Source organism: Cryptomeria japonica, unplaced genomic scaffold (assembly GCF_030272615.1).
Source record: "Cryptomeria japonica unplaced genomic scaffold, Sugi_1.0 HiC_scaffold_98, whole genome shotgun sequence".
Classification (NCBI taxonomy): Eukaryota; Viridiplantae; Streptophyta; class Pinopsida; order Cupressales; family Cupressaceae; genus Cryptomeria; species Cryptomeria japonica.
In genome coordinates, this window is record NW_026728920.1 from 42,501 (window position 1) to 58,970 (window position 16,470).

At 63.7% G+C, this 16,470-nt stretch overlaps 3 non-coding genes across 3 annotated transcripts; all 3 read right to left on the minus strand.

Moving 5' to 3' along the window:
• Positions 1 to 604: 604 nt before the first annotated feature.
• Positions 605 to 723, minus strand: LOC131864930 (5S ribosomal RNA). The gene has a single exon (XR_009363656.1). It is a non-coding gene; the product is annotated as a 5S ribosomal RNA (ribosomal RNA).
• Positions 724 to 8,178: 7,455 nt separating this feature from the next.
• Positions 8,179 to 8,297, minus strand: LOC131864941 (5S ribosomal RNA). The gene has a single exon (XR_009363667.1). It is a non-coding gene; the product is annotated as a 5S ribosomal RNA (ribosomal RNA).
• A 7,455-nt stretch (positions 8,298 to 15,752) lies between these two features.
• Positions 15,753 to 15,871, minus strand: LOC131864946 (5S ribosomal RNA). Its single transcript, XR_009363672.1, has one exon. It is a non-coding gene; the product is annotated as a 5S ribosomal RNA (ribosomal RNA).
• Between the last annotated feature and the right edge of the window lie 599 nt (positions 15,872 to 16,470).

Sequence of the window (16,470 nt, forward strand, 5' to 3'; positions counted from 1 at the left end):
GCACACCTTGGCTGGGCTGCGCACCCGGGCGCGCACACCTTGGCACCCGCGTTTCCTTCATTTTAAATTTTTTTTTTTTACAATCTCTCAAGTGGGAAATTCTATAATCTCAACTTTTTTTGCCTTTTCAGGAAACTTTTGAATGGAGCGCATCATTGGTGCGCTCCGAAGTGTGCTCCAAGGTGCGCACCTCTGGTGTGCTCCAAAGCTCTCTCTAGCTGCGTGCACCTGCCCCGGCCGCGCACCCGGCCCCGCCCAGCTTCGCTCACCTGTCCCGGGCGTCTGGTGCGGAACCTTAGAGTAAGAAACATCACCGTGCACCTTGGCCAACGTGCGCGACTCGACCGAGCGCGCACTGGCCGAGGTGCACACCGATTTCACCTGGGTGCGCGCGCAGCACCTCGGGCGCACCGGGGTGCGCGCACAACGCCCGGGTTGCACCGTGGCCTGTGTGCTCGGGGCGCCTCGGGTGCGCGCTCGGTGTCGCCCCCGCGCGCGCGGTAGTGCGGGCAGCGCACCCCGGCCCGGCCCGGCCCCGACGAGAACGCAAACGGGCAAAAGGTTTATTCAAATAGCATTGCGACGCCCGGCGAAAAACTAAAAAAGGGTGCAACACCGGGACTTCCCGGGAGGTCACCCATCCCAGTACTACTCCGGCCCAAGCGCGCTTAACTGCGGAGTTCTGATGGGATCCGGTGCACTAACGCTGGTATGATCGCACCCGTTATGAGCTTGTCGCAGTGTGTACTTAGCAAACCGCGACCCACGTGCGAATCCACCCCGGCCACCCACCCCCGTCGAGGTGCACACCCTCCCTCGCGAAGTGCGCCCCGTTCGCCAAGTGTGAGCCCTGCCCGGGTGCGCGCACCTTGCTAGGGCGTCGGGTGTGCACCCGGCCCGGCCTACGTGCGTGCACCTGGACGGGGCGTCGTGTGCGTGCAGTGTCCCGTCTGCAACGCGGTGCCCACACACCACCTCGGGCGCAACGACCTGCGCTCACATGTGGGCCGAGTGCACCTTGGTGCATGTTCGGGGCGCCTCGGGTGCACGCTCGATCTTGCCCCGGTGCACCAAGGCGCTCGGTTTGCCCCGGGTGCGCACTTGGTGCAAGGTGGGCACCCAAAATAGGGATCAAGCACCAAAACACAAGTTTCGGGATGCAAAATGGGACCCAAGGACCACAAATGCGTTCCAAGACCCATGATGGGTCCACGAGAACAAAAATGTGTTCCGAGACTTAATAAACAAATATTGGGTTTTAGGAGAAGAAACATGCTCTGATGCCCAAAACGAGAATCGACCCCGAAAAGGCCACAGGCCAAAAGTGGGATGCGAGACAAAAAAAAATGGGACCCGAGGACCAAAATTGGGTTCCCAGGTCGAAGACAGGGCAACCGGACAAGAAACGACCTCTAAGGCTCGAAATGAGTCCCGACGACTAAAACTTGACAAGAAGCACCCATCAGGCACCCAACTCGACACCCATGGGATGCCGACCCACCCGGGCTTCCACCTAGCACACCTTGGCACCCACCCACCCTCGCACCCAACCTCGCACCCAACTTAGCACCTTTGAACCCACATTGGCACTCACCCTGACCCTGGCACCTTGGAACCCACATTGGCACTCACCTTGACCCTGGCACCCACCTTTGCACTCACCTTGGGACCCACCCTGGCTCCCACCTCGGCACCCACCCAGACACCCACCTTGGTTCCTTGGCACCCACCTTGGATCCTTGGCACCCACCCCGACACCCACCTTGGCACGCAACTTGGCTACTTGCCACCCACCTTGGCTCCTTGACGCCCACCCCGACAACCACCCCGTGACCTACCCTGGCTAGGGTTGGTGCACACCCACCCTGGTGCCCACCTTGGCACCCACCCCATGACCCACCTTGGCACGCACCTTAGTACCCACCCCGTTACCCACCCTAGGACCCACCCCGTGACCCACCTTGGCCAGGGTGGGTGCCTTGGTGCGCACAACTTGCCTGGGCTGCACACCAGGGCGGGCTCAAGATGGCACCCGCGTTCCGTTTTTTTCACTATCTTTCAAAACGGAAATTTTAAAATCTCGTTTTTTTTTTTTTTTTGCCTTTTCTGGAAATTAGTGAAGGCAGCGCATCAAAGGTGCGCAATGCTGGTGCGAACCCGGGAGCGCTCCGATGTGTGCTCCAAGGTGCGGCGTGCACGAAGTCCGAGCCCGGCTTGCCCCGGGTGCGCACCTCGCGTGCACCTTCGCCGGGGTGAGCACCTTGGCTGGGTTGCGCGCCCTGGTGCGCACCAAGGAGCGCTCTGAAGTGTGCTCCAAGGTGCGGCGTGCACGAAGTCGGAGCTCGGTTTGCCCCGGGTGTGCACCTCGGGTGCGCACCTCGCGTGCACCTTCGCTGCGGTGGGCACCTTGGCTGGGTTGCGCGCCTTGGTGGGCACCATGCAGTGCACGAAGTCGGAGCCCGGTTTGCCCCGGGCGCGCACCTCCGCCAGGGTGGGCACCTTGGTGCGCACAACTTGCCTGGGCTGCGCACCAGGAAGGGCTCAAGATGGCACCCGCGTTCCGTTTTTTTCACTATCTTTCAGAACGGAAATTTTAAAATATCGTTTTTTTTTGCCTTTTCTGGAAATTAGTGAAGGCAGCGCATCAAAGGTGCGCAACGCTGGTGCGAACCTGGGAGCGCTCCGATGTGTGCTCCAAGGTGCGGCGTGCACGAAGTCGGAGCCCGGTTTGCCCCGGGTGCGCCCTGGTGGGCACCATGGTGCGCACCAAGGAGCGCTCCGAAGTGTGCTCCAAGGTGCGGCCTGCACGAAGTCGGAGCCCGGTTTGCCCCGGGCGTGCACCGCGGGTGGGCACCTTGGTGCGCATGCCTTGCCTGGGCTGCGCACCAGGGCGGGCTCAAGATGGCACCCGCGTTCCGTTTTTTTCACTATCTTTCAAAACGGAAATTTTAAAATCTCATTTTTTTTTGCCTTTTCTGGAAATTAGTGAAGGCAGCGCATCAAAGGTGCGCACCTCGCTGCCCACCACGGTGCGCAACGCCGGTGGGCACCCGGGAGTGCTTCGAAGTGTGCTCCAAGGTGCTGCGTGCACGTTGTCGGAGCCCGGTTTGCCCCGGGTGCGCACCTCGCGTGCACCTTCGTCGGGGTGGGCACCTTGGCTGGGTTTGCCCCGGCTGCGCTCCGAAGCGGGGTTATTGGAGCGCCGCCTCTTTTTTTGTCGGAGCGTTTGGTGGGGTTTCTCGCATTGGCTCTTCCCAGGCCCGGTTGCCACCCTGGCGCGCACGAAGTCGGAAGTAGGGTTAATTGCCCGGGTGCGCACCTTTGCCAGGGTGGGCACCTTACCTGGGCTGTGCACCAGGGCGGGCTCAAGATGGCACCCGCGTTCCGTTTTTTTCACTATCTTTCAAAACGGAAATTTTAAAATCTCCTCTTTTTTTTGCCTTTTCTGGAAATTAGTGAAGGCAGCGCATCAAAGGTGCGCACCTCGCTGCCCACCTTGGTGTGCTCTGAGGTGCGCACCCGGGAGCGCTACGAAGTGTGCTCCAAGGTGCGGCGTGCACGTTGTCGGAGCCCGGTTTGCCCCGGGTGCGCACCTCGCCTGCACCTTGGCCGGGGTGGGCACCCTGGCTGGGTTTGCCCAGGGTGCGCTCCGAAGCGGGGTTACTGGAGCGCCCCCTCTTTTTTTGTCAGAGCGTTTGGTGGGGTTTCTCGCATTGGCTCTTCCCAGGCCCGGTTGTTGGGTGCGCTCCCACCCTGGCGCGCGCGAAGTTGGAAGTTGGGTTAATTGCCCGGGCGCGCACCTTCGCCAGGGTGGGCACCTTGGTGCGCACACCTTGGCTGGGCTGCGCACCAGGGCGGGCTCAAGATGGCACCAGCATTCCCTTTTTCTCACTATCTTTCAAAACGGAAATTTTAAAATCTCGTTTTTTTTTGCCTTTTATGGAAATTAGTGAAGGCATCGCATCAAAGGTGCGCACCTCGCTGCCCACCTTGGTGTGCTCCGAGGTGCCCACCACGGTGCGCTCCGAGGTGCCCACCACGGTGCGCAACGCCGGTGCGAACCCGGGAGCGCCCCGATGTGTGCTCCAAGGTGCGGCGTGCACGAAGCCGGACCCCGGTTTGCCCCGGGTGCGCACCTCGCGTGCACCTTGGTGCGCACACCTTGGCTGGGTTGCGCGGCCTGGTGGGCACCATGGTGCGCACCAAGGAGCGCTCCGAAGTGTGCTCCAAGGTGCGGCGTGCACGAAGTCCTAGCCCGGTTTGCCCCGGGTGCGCACCTTCGCCGCGGTGGGCACCATGGCGTGCACGAAGTCGGAGCCCGGTTTGCCCCGGGTGCGCACCTCGCGTGCACCTTCGCCGGGGTGGGCACCTCGGCTGGGTTGCGCGCCCTGGTGCGCACCAAGGAGCGCTCCGAAGTGTGCTCCAAGGTGCGGCGTGCACGAAGTCGGAGCCCGGTTTGCCCCGGGTGCGCACCTTCGCCGCGGTGGGCACCCTGGTGCGCACCATGGCGTGCACGAAGTCGGAGCCCGGTTTGCCCCGGGTGCGCACCTCGCGTGCACCTTCGGCGGGGTTGCGCGCCCTGGTGCGCACCAAGGAGCGCTCCGAAGTGTGCTCCAAGGTGCGGCGTGCACGAAGTCGGAGCCCGGTTTGCCCCGGGTGCGCACCTCGCGTGCACCTTCGTCGGGGTGGGCACCTTGGCTGGGTTTGCCCCGGCTGCGCTCCGAAGCGGGGTTATTGGAGCGCCGCCTCTTTTTTTGTCGGAGCGTTTGGTGGGGTTTCTCGCATTGGCTCTTCCCAGGCCCGGTTGCCACCCTGGCGCGCACGAAGTCGGAAGTAGGGTTAATTGCCCGGGTGCGCACCTTTGCCAGGGTGGGCACCTTACCTGGGCTGTGCACCAGGGCGGGCTCAAGATGGCACCCGCGTTCCGTTTTTTTCACTATCTTTCAAAACGGAAATTTTAAAATCTCCTCTTTTTTTTGCCTTTTCTGGAAATTAGTGAAGGCAGCGCATCAAAGGTGCGCACCTCGCTGCCCACCTTGGTGTGCTCTGAGGTGCGCACCCGGGAGCGCTACGAAGTGTGCTCCAAGGTGCGGCGTGCACGTTGTCGGAGCCCGGTTTGCCCCGGGTGCGCACCTCGCCTGCACCTTGGCCGGGGTGGGCACCCTGGCTGGGTTTGCCCAGGGTGGGCTCCGAAGCGGGGTTACTGGAGCGCCCCCTCTTTTTTTGTCAGAGCGTTTGGTGGGGTTTCTCGCATTGGCTCTTCCCAGGCCCGGTTGTTGGGTGCGCTCCCACCTTGGCGCGCGCGAAGTTGGAAGTTGGGTTAATTGCCCGGGCGCGCACCTTCGCCAGGGTGGGCACCTTGGTGCGCACACCTTGGCTGGGCTGCGCACCAGGGCGGGCTCAAGATGGCACCAGCATTCCCTTTTTCTCACTATCTTTCAAAACGGAAATTTTAAAATCTCGTTTTTTTTTGCCTTTTATGGAAATTAGTGAAGGCATCGCATCAAAGGTGCGCACCTCGCTGCCCACCTTGGTGTGCTCCGAGGTGCCCACCACGGTGCGCTCCGAGGTGCCCACCACGGTGCGCAACGCCGGTGCGAACCCGGGAGCGCCCCGATGTGTGCTCCAAGGTGCGGCGTGCACGAAGCCGGACCCCGGTTTGCCCCGGGTGCGCACCTCGCGTGCACCTTGGTGCGCACACCTTGGCTGGGTTGCGCGGCCTGGTGGGCACCATGGTGCGCACCAAGGAGCGCTCCAAAGTGTGCTCCAAGGTGCGGCGTGCACGAAGTCCTAGCCCGGTTTGCCCCGGGTGCGCACCTTCGCCGCGGTGGGCACCATGGCGTGCACGAAGTCGGAGCCCGGTTTGCCCCGGGTGCGCACCTCGCGTGCACCTTCGCCGGGGTGGGCACCTCGGCTGGGTTGCGCGCCCTGGTGCGCACCAAGGAGCGCTCCGAAGTGTGCTCCAAGGTGCGGCGTGCACGAAGTCGGAGCCCGGTTTGCCCCGGGTGCGCACCTTCGCCGCGGTGGGCACCCTGGTGCGCACCATGGCGTGCACGAAGTCGGAGCCCGGTTTGCCCCGGGTGCGCACCTCGCGTGCACCTTCGGCGGGGTTGCGCGCCCTGGTGCGCACCAAGGAGCGCTCCGAAGTGTGCTCCAAGGTGCGGCGTGCACGAAGTCGGAGCCCGGTTTGCCCCGGGTGCGCACCTCGCGTGCACCTTCGGCGGGGTTGCGCGCCCTGGTGGGCACCATGGTGCGCACCAAGGAGCGCTCCGAAGTGTGCTCCAAGGTGCGGCGTGCACGAAGTCGGAGCCCGGTTTGCCCCGGGTGCGCACCTCGCGTGCACCTTCGCCGCGGTGGGCACCATGGCGTGCACGAAGTCGGAGCCCGGTTTGCCCCGGGTGCGCACCTCGCGTGCACCTTCGCCGGGGTGGGCACCTCGGCTGGGTTGCGCGCCCTGGTGCGCACCAAGGAGCGCTCTGAAGTGTGCTCCAAGGTGCGGCGTGCACGAAGTCGGAGCCCGGTTTGCCCCGGGTGCGCACCTCGCGTGCACCTTCGCCGCGGTGGGCACCATGGCGTGCACGAAGTCGGAGCCCGGTTTGCCCCGGGTGCGCACCCCGCGTGCACCTTCGCCGGGGTGGGCACCTCGGCTGGGTTGCGCGCCCTGGTGCGCACCAAGGAGCGCTCCGAAGTGTGCTCCAAGGTGCGGCGTGCACGAAGTCGGAGCCCGGTTTGCCCCGGGTGCGCACCTCGCGTGCACCTTCGCCGCGGTGGGCACCTTGGCTGGGTTGGGCACCATTGAGCGCTCCGAAGTGTGCTCCAAGGTGCGCACCATGGCCCTCCAAGGTGCGCAGCATGGCGTGCACGAAGTCGGAGCCCGGTTTGCCCCGGGTGCGCACCTCGCGTGCACCTTCGCCAGGGTGGGCACCTCGGTGCGCACACCTTCTCAATGTTTTCTTGCCTTTTCTGGAAATTGGTGAAGGCAGCGCATCAAAGGTGCGCACCTCGGTGTGCTCCGAGGTGCGAACCCGAGAGCGCTCCGAGGTGCCCACGAAGTCGAAAGTCGGGTTAATTGCATTGTTTTCCCCGGGTGCGCTCCGAGGTGCGCAACATCGGTGCGCACCAAGGAGGGCTCCGAAGTGTGCTCCAAGGTGCGCACGATTCGGAGCTCGGTTTGCCCGGGGTGCGCACACCTTGGCTGGGTTGCGCACCCTTTGTGCGCTCCAAGGTGCGCACGAAGTCGGAGCTCGGTTTGCCCCGGGTGCGCACCTTCGCCAGGGTGCGCACCTTGATGCGCACGCCTTGGCTGGGCTGCGCACCTTGGTGGGCGCCATGGTGCGCACCTTTCGTGCGCTCCAAGGTGCGCACGAAGTCGGAGCTCGGTTTGCCCCGGGTGCGCACCTTGGTGGGCGCCATGGTGCACTCCGAGGTGCCCAAGATTGGTGCGCACCAAGGAGCGCTCCGAAGTGCGCTCCAAGGTGCGCAGGTGCGCGCGAAGTCGAAAGTTGGGTTAATTGTCCGGTTTGCCTCGGGTGCGCACCTTGCGTGCACCTTCGCCAGGGTGGGCGCCTTGGTGCGCACACCTTGGCTGGGCTGCGCACCCGGGCGCGCACACCTTGGCACCCGCGTTTCCTTCATTTTAAATTTTTTTTTTTTACAATCTCTCAAGTGGGAAATTCTATAATCTCAACTTTTTTTGCCTTTTCAGGAAACTTTTGAATGGAGCGCATCATTGGTGCGCTCCGAAGTGTGCTCCAAGGTGCGCACCTCTGGTGTGCTCCAAAGCTCTCTCTAGCTGCGTGCACCTGCCCCGGCCGCGCACCCGGCCCCGCCCAGCTTCGCTCACCTGTCCCGGGCGTCTGGTGCGGAACCTTAGAGTAAGAAACATCACCGTGCACCTTGGCCAACGTGCGCGACTCGACCGAGCGCGCACTGGCCGAGGTGCACACCGATTTCACCTGGGTGCGCGCGCAGCACCTCGGGCGCACCGGGGTGCGCGCACAACGCCCGGGTTGCACCGTGGCCTGTGTGCTCGGGGCGCCTCGGGTGCGCGCTCGGTGTCGCCCCCGCGCGCGCGGTAGTGCGGGCAGCGCACCCCGGCCCGGCCCGGCCCCGACGAGAACGCAAACGGGCAAAAGGTTTATTCAAATAGCATTGCGACGCCCGGCGAAAAACTAAAAAAGGGTGCAACACCGGGACTTCCCGGGAGGTCACCCATCCCAGTACTACTCCGGCCCAAGCGCGCTTAACTGCGGAGTTCTGATGGGATCCGGTGCACTAACGCTGGTATGATCGCACCCGTTATGAGCTTGTCGCAGTGTGTACTTAGCAAACCGCGACCCACGTGCGAATCCACCCCGGCCACCCACCCCCGTCGAGGTGCACACCCTCCCTCGCGAAGTGCGCCCCGTTCGCCAAGTGTGAGCCCTGCCCGGGTGCGCGCACCTTGCTAGGGCGTCGGGTGTGCACCCGGCCCGGCCTACGTGCGTGCACCTGGACGGGGCGTCGTGTGCGTGCAGTGTCCCGTCTGCAACGCGGTGCCCACACACCACCTCGGGCGCAACGACCTGCGCTCACATGTGGGCCGAGTGCACCTTGGTGCATGTTCGGGGCGCCTCGGGTGCACGCTCGATCTTGCCCCGGTGCACCAAGGCGCTCGGTTTGCCCCGGGTGCGCACTTGGTGCAAGGTGGGCACCCAAAATAGGGATCAAGCACCAAAACACAAGTTTCGGGATGCAAAATGGGACCCAAGGACCACAAATGCGTTCCAAGACCCATGATGGGTCCACGAGAACAAAAATGTGTTCCGAGACTTAATAAACAAATATTGGGTTTTAGGAGAAGAAACATGCTCTGATGCCCAAAACGAGAATCGACCCCGAAAAGGCCACAGGCCAAAAGTGGGATGCGAGACAAAAAAAAATGGGACCCGAGGACCAAAATTGGGTTCCCAGGTCGAAGACAGGGCAACCGGACAAGAAACGACCTCTAAGGCTCGAAATGAGTCCCGACGACTAAAACTTGACAAGAAGCACCCATCAGGCACCCAACTCGACACCCATGGGATGCCGACCCACCCGGGCTTCCACCTAGCACACCTTGGCACCCACCCACCCTCGCACCCAACCTCGCACCCAACTTAGCACCTTTGAACCCACATTGGCACTCACCCTGACCCTGGCACCTTGGAACCCACATTGGCACTCACCTTGACCCTGGCACCCACCTTTGCACTCACCTTGGGACCCACCCTGGCTCCCACCTCGGCACCCACCCAGACACCCACCTTGGTTCCTTGGCACCCACCTTGGATCCTTGGCACCCACCCCGACACCCACCTTGGCACGCAACTTGGCTACTTGCCACCCACCTTGGCTCCTTGACGCCCACCCCGACAACCACCCCGTGACCTACCCTGGCTAGGGTTGGTGCACACCCACCCTGGTGCCCACCTTGGCACCCACCCCATGACCCACCTTGGCACGCACCTTAGTACCCACCCCGTTACCCACCCTAGGACCCACCCCGTGACCCACCTTGGCCAGGGTGGGTGCCTTGGTGCGCACAACTTGCCTGGGCTGCACACCAGGGCGGGCTCAAGATGGCACCCGCGTTCCGTTTTTTTCACTATCTTTCAAAACGGAAATTTTAAAATCTCGTTTTTTTTTTTTTTTTGCCTTTTCTGGAAATTAGTGAAGGCAGCGCATCAAAGGTGCGCAATGCTGGTGCGAACCCGGGAGCGCTCCGATGTGTGCTCCAAGGTGCGGCGTGCACGAAGTCCGAGCCCGGCTTGCCCCGGGTGCGCACCTCGCGTGCACCTTCGCCGGGGTGAGCACCTTGGCTGGGTTGCGCGCCCTGGTGCGCACCAAGGAGCGCTCTGAAGTGTGCTCCAAGGTGCGGCGTGCACGAAGTCGGAGCTCGGTTTGCCCCGGGTGTGCACCTCGGGTGCGCACCTCGCGTGCACCTTCGCTGCGGTGGGCACCTTGGCTGGGTTGCGCGCCTTGGTGGGCACCATGCAGTGCACGAAGTCGGAGCCCGGTTTGCCCCGGGCGCGCACCTCCGCCAGGGTGGGCACCTTGGTGCGCACAACTTGCCTGGGCTGCGCACCAGGAAGGGCTCAAGATGGCACCCGCGTTCCGTTTTTTTCACTATCTTTCAGAACGGAAATTTTAAAATATCGTTTTTTTTTGCCTTTTCTGGAAATTAGTGAAGGCAGCGCATCAAAGGTGCGCAACGCTGGTGCGAACCTGGGAGCGCTCCGATGTGTGCTCCAAGGTGCGGCGTGCACGAAGTCGGAGCCCGGTTTGCCCCGGGTGCGCCCTGGTGGGCACCATGGTGCGCACCAAGGAGCGCTCCGAAGTGTGCTCCAAGGTGCGGCCTGCACGAAGTCGGAGCCCGGTTTGCCCCGGGCGTGCACCGCGGGTGGGCACCTTGGTGCGCATGCCTTGCCTGGGCTGCGCACCAGGGCGGGCTCAAGATGGCACCCGCGTTCCGTTTTTTTCACTATCTTTCAAAACGGAAATTTTAAAATCTCATTTTTTTTTGCCTTTTCTGGAAATTAGTGAAGGCAGCGCATCAAAGGTGCGCACCTCGCTGCCCACCACGGTGCGCAACGCCGGTGGGCACCCGGGAGTGCTTCGAAGTGTGCTCCAAGGTGCTGCGTGCACGTTGTCGGAGCCCGGTTTGCCCCGGGTGCGCACCTCGCGTGCACCTTCGTCGGGGTGGGCACCTTGGCTGGGTTTGCCCCGGCTGCGCTCCGAAGCGGGGTTATTGGAGCGCCGCCTCTTTTTTTGTCGGAGCGTTTGGTGGGGTTTCTCGCATTGGCTCTTCCCAGGCCCGGTTGCCACCCTGGCGCGCACGAAGTCGGAAGTAGGGTTAATTGCCCGGGTGCGCACCTTTGCCAGGGTGGGCACCTTACCTGGGCTGTGCACCAGGGCGGGCTCAAGATGGCACCCGCGTTCCGTTTTTTTCACTATCTTTCAAAACGGAAATTTTAAAATCTCCTCTTTTTTTTGCCTTTTCTGGAAATTAGTGAAGGCAGCGCATCAAAGGTGCGCACCTCGCTGCCCACCTTGGTGTGCTCTGAGGTGCGCACCCGGGAGCGCTACGAAGTGTGCTCCAAGGTGCGGCGTGCACGTTGTCGGAGCCCGGTTTGCCCCGGGTGCGCACCTCGCCTGCACCTTGGCCGGGGTGGGCACCCTGGCTGGGTTTGCCCAGGGTGCGCTCCGAAGCGGGGTTACTGGAGCGCCCCCTCTTTTTTTGTCAGAGCGTTTGGTGGGGTTTCTCGCATTGGCTCTTCCCAGGCCCGGTTGTTGGGTGCGCTCCCACCCTGGCGCGCGCGAAGTTGGAAGTTGGGTTAATTGCCCGGGCGCGCACCTTCGCCAGGGTGGGCACCTTGGTGCGCACACCTTGGCTGGGCTGCGCACCAGGGCGGGCTCAAGATGGCACCAGCATTCCCTTTTTCTCACTATCTTTCAAAACGGAAATTTTAAAATCTCGTTTTTTTTTGCCTTTTATGGAAATTAGTGAAGGCATCGCATCAAAGGTGCGCACCTCGCTGCCCACCTTGGTGTGCTCCGAGGTGCCCACCACGGTGCGCTCCGAGGTGCCCACCACGGTGCGCAACGCCGGTGCGAACCCGGGAGCGCCCCGATGTGTGCTCCAAGGTGCGGCGTGCACGAAGCCGGACCCCGGTTTGCCCCGGGTGCGCACCTCGCGTGCACCTTGGTGCGCACACCTTGGCTGGGTTGCGCGGCCTGGTGGGCACCATGGTGCGCACCAAGGAGCGCTCCGAAGTGTGCTCCAAGGTGCGGCGTGCACGAAGTCCTAGCCCGGTTTGCCCCGGGTGCGCACCTTCGCCGCGGTGGGCACCATGGCGTGCACGAAGTCGGAGCCCGGTTTGCCCCGGGTGCGCACCTCGCGTGCACCTTCGCCGGGGTGGGCACCTCGGCTGGGTTGCGCGCCCTGGTGCGCACCAAGGAGCGCTCCGAAGTGTGCTCCAAGGTGCGGCGTGCACGAAGTCGGAGCCCGGTTTGCCCCGGGTGCGCACCTTCGCCGCGGTGGGCACCCTGGTGCGCACCATGGCGTGCACGAAGTCGGAGCCCGGTTTGCCCCGGGTGCGCACCTCGCGTGCACCTTCGGCGGGGTTGCGCGCCCTGGTGCGCACCAAGGAGCGCTCCGAAGTGTGCTCCAAGGTGCGGCGTGCACGAAGTCGGAGCCCGGTTTGCCCCGGGTGCGCACCTCGCGTGCACCTTCGTCGGGGTGGGCACCTTGGCTGGGTTTGCCCCGGCTGCGCTCCGAAGCGGGGTTATTGGAGCGCCGCCTCTTTTTTTGTCGGAGCGTTTGGTGGGGTTTCTCGCATTGGCTCTTCCCAGGCCCGGTTGCCACCCTGGCGCGCACGAAGTCGGAAGTAGGGTTAATTGCCCGGGTGCGCACCTTTGCCAGGGTGGGCACCTTACCTGGGCTGTGCACCAGGGCGGGCTCAAGATGGCACCCGCGTTCCGTTTTTTTCACTATCTTTCAAAACGGAAATTTTAAAATCTCCTCTTTTTTTTGCCTTTTCTGGAAATTAGTGAAGGCAGCGCATCAAAGGTGCGCACCTCGCTGCCCACCTTGGTGTGCTCTGAGGTGCGCACCCGGGAGCGCTACGAAGTGTGCTCCAAGGTGCGGCGTGCACGTTGTCGGAGCCCGGTTTGCCCCGGGTGCGCACCTCGCCTGCACCTTGGCCGGGGTGGGCACCCTGGCTGGGTTTGCCCAGGGTGGGCTCCGAAGCGGGGTTACTGGAGCGCCCCCTCTTTTTTTGTCAGAGCGTTTGGTGGGGTTTCTCGCATTGGCTCTTCCCAGGCCCGGTTGTTGGGTGCGCTCCCACCTTGGCGCGCGCGAAGTTGGAAGTTGGGTTAATTGCCCGGGCGCGCACCTTCGCCAGGGTGGGCACCTTGGTGCGCACACCTTGGCTGGGCTGCGCACCAGGGCGGGCTCAAGATGGCACCAGCATTCCCTTTTTCTCACTATCTTTCAAAACGGAAATTTTAAAATCTCGTTTTTTTTTGCCTTTTATGGAAATTAGTGAAGGCATCGCATCAAAGGTGCGCACCTCGCTGCCCACCTTGGTGTGCTCCGAGGTGCCCACCACGGTGCGCTCCGAGGTGCCCACCACGGTGCGCAACGCCGGTGCGAACCCGGGAGCGCCCCGATGTGTGCTCCAAGGTGCGGCGTGCACGAAGCCGGACCCCGGTTTGCCCCGGGTGCGCACCTCGCGTGCACCTTGGTGCGCACACCTTGGCTGGGTTGCGCGGCCTGGTGGGCACCATGGTGCGCACCAAGGAGCGCTCCAAAGTGTGCTCCAAGGTGCGGCGTGCACGAAGTCCTAGCCCGGTTTGCCCCGGGTGCGCACCTTCGCCGCGGTGGGCACCATGGCGTGCACGAAGTCGGAGCCCGGTTTGCCCCGGGTGCGCACCTCGCGTGCACCTTCGCCGGGGTGGGCACCTCGGCTGGGTTGCGCGCCCTGGTGCGCACCAAGGAGCGCTCCGAAGTGTGCTCCAAGGTGCGGCGTGCACGAAGTCGGAGCCCGGTTTGCCCCGGGTGCGCACCTTCGCCGCGGTGGGCACCCTGGTGCGCACCATGGCGTGCACGAAGTCGGAGCCCGGTTTGCCCCGGGTGCGCACCTCGCGTGCACCTTCGGCGGGGTTGCGCGCCCTGGTGCGCACCAAGGAGCGCTCCGAAGTGTGCTCCAAGGTGCGGCGTGCACGAAGTCGGAGCCCGGTTTGCCCCGGGTGCGCACCTCGCGTGCACCTTCGGCGGGGTTGCGCGCCCTGGTGGGCACCATGGTGCGCACCAAGGAGCGCTCCGAAGTGTGCTCCAAGGTGCGGCGTGCACGAAGTCGGAGCCCGGTTTGCCCCGGGTGCGCACCTCGCGTGCACCTTCGCCGCGGTGGGCACCATGGCGTGCACGAAGTCGGAGCCCGGTTTGCCCCGGGTGCGCACCTCGCGTGCACCTTCGCCGGGGTGGGCACCTCGGCTGGGTTGCGCGCCCTGGTGCGCACCAAGGAGCGCTCTGAAGTGTGCTCCAAGGTGCGGCGTGCACGAAGTCGGAGCCCGGTTTGCCCCGGGTGCGCACCTCGCGTGCACCTTCGCCGCGGTGGGCACCATGGCGTGCACGAAGTCGGAGCCCGGTTTGCCCCGGGTGCGCACCCCGCGTGCACCTTCGCCGGGGTGGGCACCTCGGCTGGGTTGCGCGCCCTGGTGCGCACCAAGGAGCGCTCCGAAGTGTGCTCCAAGGTGCGGCGTGCACGAAGTCGGAGCCCGGTTTGCCCCGGGTGCGCACCTCGCGTGCACCTTCGCCGCGGTGGGCACCTTGGCTGGGTTGGGCACCATTGAGCGCTCCGAAGTGTGCTCCAAGGTGCGCACCATGGCCCTCCAAGGTGCGCAGCATGGCGTGCACGAAGTCGGAGCCCGGTTTGCCCCGGGTGCGCACCTCGCGTGCACCTTCGCCAGGGTGGGCACCTCGGTGCGCACACCTTCTCAATGTTTTCTTGCCTTTTCTGGAAATTGGTGAAGGCAGCGCATCAAAGGTGCGCACCTCGGTGTGCTCCGAGGTGCGAACCCGAGAGCGCTCCGAGGTGCCCACGAAGTCGAAAGTCGGGTTAATTGCATTGTTTTCCCCGGGTGCGCTCCGAGGTGCGCAACATCGGTGCGCACCAAGGAGGGCTCCGAAGTGTGCTCCAAGGTGCGCACGATTCGGAGCTCGGTTTGCCCGGGGTGCGCACACCTTGGCTGGGTTGCGCACCCTTTGTGCGCTCCAAGGTGCGCACGAAGTCGGAGCTCGGTTTGCCCCGGGTGCGCACCTTCGCCAGGGTGCGCACCTTGATGCGCACGCCTTGGCTGGGCTGCGCACCTTGGTGGGCGCCATGGTGCGCACCTTTCGTGCGCTCCAAGGTGCGCACGAAGTCGGAGCTCGGTTTGCCCCGGGTGCGCACCTTGGTGGGCGCCATGGTGCACTCCGAGGTGCCCAAGATTGGTGCGCACCAAGGAGCGCTCCGAAGTGCGCTCCAAGGTGCGCAGGTGCGCGCGAAGTCGAAAGTTGGGTTAATTGTCCGGTTTGCCTCGGGTGCGCACCTTGCGTGCACCTTCGCCAGGGTGGGCGCCTTGGTGCGCACACCTTGGCTGGGCTGCGCACCCGGGCGCGCACACCTTGGCACCCGCGTTTCCTTCATTTTAAATTTTTTTTTTTTACAATCTCTCAAGTGGGAAATTCTATAATCTCAACTTTTTTTGCCTTTTCAGGAAACTTTTGAATGGAGCGCATCATTGGTGCGCTCCGAAGTGTGCTCCAAGGTGCGCACCTCTGGTGTGCTCCAAAGCTCTCTCCAGCTGCGTGCACCTGCCCCGGCCGCGCACCCGGCCCCGCCCAGCTTCGCTCACCTGTCCCGGGCGTCTGGTGCGGAACCTTAGAGTAAGAAACATCACCGTGCACCTTGGCCAACGTGCGCGACTCGACCGAGCGCGCACTGGCCGAGGTGCACACCGATTTCACCTGGGTGCGCGCGCAGCACCTCGGGCGCACCGGGGTGCGCGCACAACGCCCGGGTTGCACCGTGGCCTGTGTGCTCGGGGCGCCTCGGGTGCGCGCTCGGTGTCGCCCCCGCGCGCGCGGTAGTGCGGGCAGCGCACCCCGGCCCGGCCCGGCCCCGACGAGAACGCAAACGGGCAAAAGGTTTATTCAAATAGCATTGCGACGCCCGGCGAAAAACTAAGAAAGGGTGCAACACCGGGACTTCCCGGGAGGTCACCCATCCCAGTACTACTCCGGCCCAAGCGCGCTTAACTGCGGAGTTCTGATGGGATCCGGTGCACTAACGCTGGTATGATCGCACCCGTTATGAGCTTGTCGCAGTGTGTACTTAGCAAACCGCGACCCACGTGCGAATCCACCCCGGCCACCCACCCCCGTCGAGGTGCACACCCTCCCTCGCGAAGTGCGCCCCGTTCGCCAAGTGTGAGCCCTGCCCGGGTGCGCGCACCTTGCTAGGGCGTCGGGTGTGCACCCGGCCCGGCCTACGTGCGTGCACCTGGACGGGGCGTCGTGTGCGTGCAGTGTCCCGTCTGCAACGCGGTGCCCACACACCACCTCGGGCGCAACGACCTGCGCTCACATGTGGGCCGAGTGCACCTTGGTGCATGTTCGGGGCGCCTCGGGTGCACGCTCGATCTTGCCCCGGTGCACCAAGGCGCTCGGTTTGCCCCGGGTGCGCACTTGGTGCAAGGTGGGCACCCAAAATAGGGATCAAGCACCAAAACACAAGTTTCGGGATGCAAAATGGGACCCAAGGACCACAAATGCGTTCCAAGACCCATGATGGGTCCACGAGAACAAAAATGTGTTCCGAGACTTAATAAACAAATATTGGGTTTTAGGAGAAGAAACATGCTCTGATGCCCAAAACGAGAATCGACCCCGAAAAGGCCACAGGCCAA